Here is a 7,458-nt window from a genome sequence, read left to right on the forward strand (position 1 = left end):
GTCTCCATTTGCCTAGAACAAATGTTGACGACAGAAAACAGTTTGACACACTTTTCCGCTTGAATACAGAGAGAAGGCAAAGCCATCTTTGGCTCATGGTAATGGCCCCTCATTGTTGGCCGCAGAGGATGTAGCGCTATTCATACTGGTGGGTGATTGAAAAGAAAATTGAATCTCTTTTGATGTGATAAATGTGTCTATTACTGCATTTACACACAAAATGTCGGTGGAAATTATAGTGGGGAGGCAGGGCTCAGAGGGAAAAATACATAGGGATGGCATATTGGCTAGCTTTGATTGGAGCTGAAATATAAATATACTGTACCGGTAGTGAAATGAGTCCAAGCTCCCTGATTTTTCCACAGGAACTTCACAAATGAAAGGCCTTGAGAGCCCCAATTGTAAGACTATATAAAAAGGTTAAATGTCTGCATAGCGCTGTCTCTCTTCTCTTCTTCAAAGAGGTGTTTGATAAAGGACACCAACAACTGTTGTAATGAATTTTATCTTTTCAAAAACTCCTGAAAGACAAGAAGAGGCCCAGGGAAAAAAGGAGATGGCATGTTTTGCGTTGCATGAATGAGGCACTGTGAAGGACACATTAATTTAAAATTATTGAGACATGTGGTGAAGTGGTTTTGATGCACACATAAATGAAAATGCTCTGTTGTAGATAGACACAAACATCTCTTCTTTAGTTTTTTTTTTTTTTTGGGGGGGGGGGGGGGGGGGGGGGGGGGGAGAATTTTGGGGAAATCCAGTAATGCAATTAAAATATTTGCATGTGAAAATGTTGTTTGGTGTTTTCCATACATACAACATCAAACGCTGACATGTAACGTGTTAATGTCCTCTTCTTCTCCACTGAAGAAAACAGTTTTTAACCATGTCAGCCGTGCTACCGTGTCAACATTGCATGCATAACCATTAATCATTTGCATGAGGATTTCTGCTTTGAATCTGCAGCACTGTTTTCAGTTTAGAAAGGTGAAGACAGATAGCTCATTTAATTCTAACAGGTACTGGCTACTTTGACCTAATTTGTGTAAACTGCAAGGAATCAATAAACTAAGAAGCTAGCAAGCTAGGAGAAGTTTACACAAACTAGGTGGAAATGCTACTTGGTGTGTTTTTTTCAGGTCCAACATGCTCTTCATGGGCTGTTATAATACATTACATTCAGAGATCCTCATTTACTAAATGAGGAAGAACTGATTAAGTTACAACTTATCTTGAGGTCTTGAGTTTTTCAATGCAAAAAGTAAAAAAAAAAAAAACATAAAGCATTTGTTTTTTGAGGTATGAATAAATGCTGAATGGGTACTTTTCAAGATGAAATGAAGATAGAAGACTTTTTCAGGTATTTTCAGTACTTCTCAGTTCAGCGGTTTTTGTCTGATCTTATTAGATTTCAGCTAAGTGGTGAAACTTGATGAGATTAAAATGTCGCCGTTTTTGTTAGATCATATACAGGGTTTCCCACACAGAACCAAAAAGGGTTTAGGATGAAGTTAAACACTTATTTAGTCCAAAATCATTTTGTCAATAATAACTTAAATATTCACACTTTCACAGCATTCCATCAGCATATGATTTGAACAATTTGGAAACTTACCAGGTCTTTAAATTTTAATATTTTCAGTTTGATGAACAGAAAGTTTAAGAAGATTTAGTGATTATTGCTTTTTTTTTTTTTTTTAAAGACAAAAGACCAAATTTATTATTGTCTTATATATATTGATATAATTGTATGGTATTTATTGTGAGTTTCTTTTTAGTGTCAGAGTTTATTGAGTTCTATTCCAACTGCTTCTCCAAATTGTTCTAACATCAGAATGTTTGTCATGCAAAATATGAAGTTGTGTAGTAAAGTATTCCAGTCTAACATAAAAAATGTTCCCTAATATTTTGGAGAACTGAGGAAGTAAAAAAATTGGCCTATAGTTAGGAAATCTATGTTTATAACCAGCTTTAAATATTGGTATGACCTTTGTTTTAAATTTTCTTGGGAAAATTCCTGTTTTCAAAGGTCTCTGGAAAGCTTGTTTTTGAAACCTTTAGCTAAGTGAGTGATTTCTGCTCCTTTCAAAGACATGGTGTCCATTTTTTCTATATTAATGTTATTTGGGTTATCTCTCTTTTTAGGATGTTTGATGTCCCTCACTAAGTCAGATCCTGAGTTTGTAAAATATTGTTAAACTCTTTGGCAAAAAAAACAAAAAAAACAACAACAACAACAACAACAAACAAACAAACAAAAAAAAACACATCTTTGGTTTCATTATTTGTATCTAGAAATTATGTAGAAAGTTATATATCATTTCTGTTTCTAATAATAATAATTGCATCTAATACTTTCCTTGTGTTCTTTATATCATTCTTGTTTAGCAGTTTAGTGTAGTAATCCTTTTTACTATTTCTTATAATGTTGGTAAATTTATTTCTACTTAAATTCTGCTTCGCTGGCCCTCTTTATTAAAATATCTATATATAATGCATTTGTCAACAGGCATTTGTGCCAAGGTTTTTTAGCAGTGTTCTTTTTTATTATTTTTGTTACAAGTGGACAATATTTTTCCTAAAGATCAATTATTACTGTTATTAAAGCTTGGTAGGCTTCTTCAACATCTTTACATACTTTACCTCAATTATAGCTCATTAGTTTATTTTTAAGTGCCTGTATTATTTTTTTTATTATTATTTTACCATACTGTCACATCTCTAAACGTGTCAGTACAGCAGCTCTGTAAAAGCTTATCATTAGATTTTTAGATTTTTCCATTTCTGTTTTTACAGTGACGCATTTCATAATGTTAACTGCTACAAGTTCTCTGTTTTTTTGTACATTTTATCAATATATAAAGCAACTCCACCTCCTTTTTGTGCTTTCTGTGTGTAGGGTACATCTTACATCCATCCATGTTAACTGAAAATGTTTGCTCCTGGTTAAGCCAGGCCTCAGAAATGGCCTAAAATCTGAATTTCATCTGATTTAAACACAGTTAAATTTTTGGAATATTTGGAATCAGGCTTCTACTATTGAAGTATATGATTAGCAACACTCCTTCAGTTTATATATATATATATGTATATACATACATTCATTCATTCATGGAAGGTCGCCGGTTCGAGCCTCGGCTGGGGGGAGGTTCGAACCTGGAGGGTGGTGGCCTTTTTGTGTGGAGTTTGCATGTTCTCCCCGTGTATGCGTGGGTTCTCTCTGGGTTCCCCGGCTTCCTCCCACCGTCCAAAGACATGCATGATAGGTTAATTAGTTATTCTAAATTCTCCCTAGGAGAGAGAGTGTGTGTGAATGGTTATTTGTCTATCTGTGTTGGCCCTGCGACAGACTGGTGACCTGTCCATGGTGTACCCGTAATGGAATAAGCTGTCAAGATAATAAATGAATGACTGATTTTATATATATATATATATATATATATATATATATATATATATATATATATATATATATTTGTTAAATAACTCTTATGTATAGTATTCACAATCATTCTGTAAATCAGTAAAAACATTATTATATGTTCAGGGTTGAAGTTTTCTTATGTTTCACAGTGACCAGTGTCACTTTAAATTCTCCCTAGGAGTGAGTGTGGGTGGTTGTTTGTCTCTCTGCGTTGGCCCTGCAATGGACTGGTTACCTGTCCAGGGTGCCTCCCACCTGTTAAATGTTAGGCTTCAGCTTCCCTGCAACCCTTAATGGGTGAAGCAGTTCAGATAATGAATGTATAAACAAATAATTTCATCAATTGAGTTCAGTTAATCACCTACGGTCACGAGTTGTGGGTAGTGACCGAAAGAACGAGATTAGGAATACAAGCAGCCGAAGTGAGTTTTCTCCGCAGGGTGGCCGGGCTCTCCCTTAGAGATAGGGTGAGAAGCTTGGTGATCCGGGTGGGGCTCAGGGTAGAGTTGCTGCTCCTCCACATCGAGAGGAGCCAGATGAGGTGGCTCGAGCATCTGGTCAGGATGCCTCCTGGACGCCTCCCTGGTGAAGTTTTCCGGGCACGTCCCACAGGGAGGAAAGTCCAAGGAAGACCCAGGACATGCTGGACAGACTACATCTCTCGGCTGACCTGGGAACGCCTCGGGATCCCCCTGGATGACCTGGTGATTGTGGCCAGGGAGAGGTCAGTCTGGGTTTCCCTGCTTAGGCAGCTGCCACCACGACCCGACTCCGGATAAGCAGCAGAAAATGGATGGATGGAAGTTCAATTGAGTTTGCTGCTTTGATATGTTTATGATTTTGTTTATGACTTTTTATGTCCTCTGATTCTTCCTCTGTGATTGTGCCTGGTTTCTTGGGCCCCATTTTACCACTTTAATATGCTTACAAGAAGGATTGCAGACTAACAACTGGCAGGCCTACGTTGAAGCTAGTTGTTTGTTAGCTGCCAGGACTGAGCCTGATCTAGGCCCAGTGCTAGTGGCCTGTTGGTTCTGCTCCTGCCCACAAGCTTGTACTCCAGTGTGGTTTAGTTGTAGCTGCTGTTTGTGAAGCCTGGTAGTGGTTGCTGCTGTTGGTGATAAATCCCAGTGGTAGCCTCATTCAACCTGAATGCTGCTGGTGGTATCGGCTGGGACTGAGCCTGAGCCAGGCCCAGTACTAGTGGCCTGTTGGTTCAGCTGCTGCCAACATGAACTTATTGTCAAAAAGAAAAACACGTTTCCTTAAAAATCTCTAAATGTGCTTGAGGAGGCTACTTAACAGAAACAAAAATCAAAATATTTTTGACTAGTGCATCATAAATTATATGAAAAATTATTTTGTTATTATTTCTGTTATGAGAACATATAGCAAATTTACATTAATTTCCAACTGTGGATGAGTATTTTAGGAAATAATTAAACCCATTTTTAAATTAAAGCTTCATCAAAAGTGGCTGCCACTGTTGCCAACTGAATACAGAAGAAATGTCTGATTTGTTCACTCCAAAATATGTTGTTGTATCCAGTATTACGTCCTGTCTACTGAACCACAACCTTTTCTTTGAATTCATTTTTTTATTTCAGTTTAAACTGACTTGAAATCACAAAAAAAATATTTGCAAACAGTTGTAATGAAAAATAAAGCCAAGAGTCTGTACTAGCAATAAAAAATACTCTGCTGGAAATTTAATCCTCCACCCCTTTACTGCTCAACATCTATTTATGTTTTTTTTTTAATTTTTTTTTTTATATTTTCTGAAAAGATATAGCTTGCGGTTGAAAAAGAAACACTTATAATGTAAAAAAGGTAAGAGAAATTACAGTAACATTAACTCAGTTTTGTTACTCTTTCATTCTGTCTTCACAACTGAAACCTTGTTGATCCATTCATTAATGAATAATTTTTAAAGCTCAAAGGCCCAAATGTTAATCTCAGCATTCTCTGTTAGAAACTGAAGGAGAAAGACAGAGCACTTAAAGTAAATGAGACACTTTATCAAGTGTCAGAATCCTATACTGTAAGTACAAACAGGTTATTGTGTGTGCCGTCTCTTCTCAACCGGACCCTCTTGTTTGACTGTATCTGAGATATATGGGCTGTAACAAAAACACTGACTCCACTTCACCATTCTAGCGCCTGACCCTTACATTTTTAATCAAGACACTCATCTCTCCTTCAAAACACAACATCTTTGATGATGAGGCTCTCTTTGATGGCAAGTGAATTTCATTTGCGTCTAAAAGCTTGCAAAGTATTCAGTTCAAGATGATCACTGCATTCGTGACTTGTAGGCAATTACTGTAATGATGCAAAATGGTAAACACTGGACCAACATCTAAATAATTTAACAAGCTGAAAACTTGCTGCTCCAATGTTTATGAAATCCGTTTTGCATTTACAGAGTGATCATGTTGAACTGTTCAATGGTGTTGAGCTAGCAGAAGAGGTAATGTTTGAGTAAGCTAATTGCATGATATTTAAAAGGGTCCTTTAGATTACATGATGATTTGGCTCAGACAATAGTTCCACCCTTTTTAAAGCTTTTGTGGATGAACACACACCAAATGTAATGAATCTGAAAAAGGAAAGCTGGCCTGATTTTGTCTGTTTATTTTTTTCCATTCAACAAGCTCAGTAAAGTAAAACATGTTGTTCTCTAAAAAGTGTCCTAAGGTGTTCATCAGTTTTTTGTTTGTTTTTTTTTTATTGCAATGACTGGAAACGTCTTGTCAACTTTGTCTATAAATGAAGCCAAATGTAATTTTCTCTCACACTTAAAAGCAAACAAGTGAGCAAGTTGCCATAAAATTTATGCACACTCACTGGCCACTTTATTTGTCCAGTTGTTCAGTTACTTGTCAACATAAATATCTAACTAGCCAGTCACATGGCATCACCTCAGTTCATTTATACACATAGACACAGTAAAAATGGTTTGCTAATGTTTAAAACTGGGCTTCAGAATAAGGAAGAAAGGTGATTTAGGTGATACCATTTCAAATGCCTCAATGAGATGGTAGTGTCAGAATTTGTTGTGAACAACATAAAAGTATGGATCCATCCTGCTATGTATCGACCATTCAAACTGCTGGCGGTATAGTGGTGTAGGGGATATTTTCTTTCTGAGCATAATTTAACCACCACAGCCTAGCTGAGTCCATCCCTGTATGACCTCACTAAACCATCTTCTGATGGCTACTTCCAGCAGGATAACGCACCATGTCACAAAGCTCAAAACCTCTTCAAATGATTTCTTGAACATGACAAAGAGTTCACTGGCCGCCACTCACCAGATCTCAATCCAATAGAGCAGCTTTAGGATGTGGCGGAACAGGAGATTCTCATCATGGATGTCCAGCTGGCAAATCTGAACCAGCTGTGTGGTGCTATCATGACATTATGGAGCAAAATCTCCGAGGAATGTTTCCAATACCTTGTTGGAACATGACATAAAAATGTAAGGCAAAGGGGGTCCAATCCAGTACTAACAATGTGTACCTGTGGTCAAGGAGAGTGTTTAAGGACAGCCATGTTTACATGATCAAAATTTCTTCTGTCAGGTTACAGTTCTGATCAGACCTGTACTGTTTACAAGAGCCTGAAAAAGTTATTCGTATCATCACTTTGTTTACACGAATCACACGTTTGAACAGGATTAACTGACATGCACAGAATTTCACCCCTGTCTTTCTGGAAACAGTAGAAGAAGAAACAATTACCAATGTAAGCAAGAACAACTGTGCGTGTCTCTGTTATTTGAACAATTTCAGTTTCTCTCCCCTTTATGATTCTAAATCCTTTCAAATTCTCAAGCAATTTATTTGCATCACATATCGATCGCTTCTGCTCTGGTCTCACCAAGTCTTCCACTAACATAACTTTATTTATTTACTATTCAAATAAACTTTATTGTGTAAAGTATATTACAAGCCATAATGTAAAGTTGGGGATTATGTTACGCTTATGTAAAAGGCATGTAAGAATGTTTTCTACCTGATATTCGGAATAAA

The sequence above is a fragment of the Melanotaenia boesemani genome, chromosome 10, assembly GCF_017639745.1.
Source record: "Melanotaenia boesemani isolate fMelBoe1 chromosome 10, fMelBoe1.pri, whole genome shotgun sequence".
Taxonomy (NCBI): Eukaryota; Metazoa; Chordata; class Actinopteri; order Atheriniformes; family Melanotaeniidae; genus Melanotaenia; species Melanotaenia boesemani.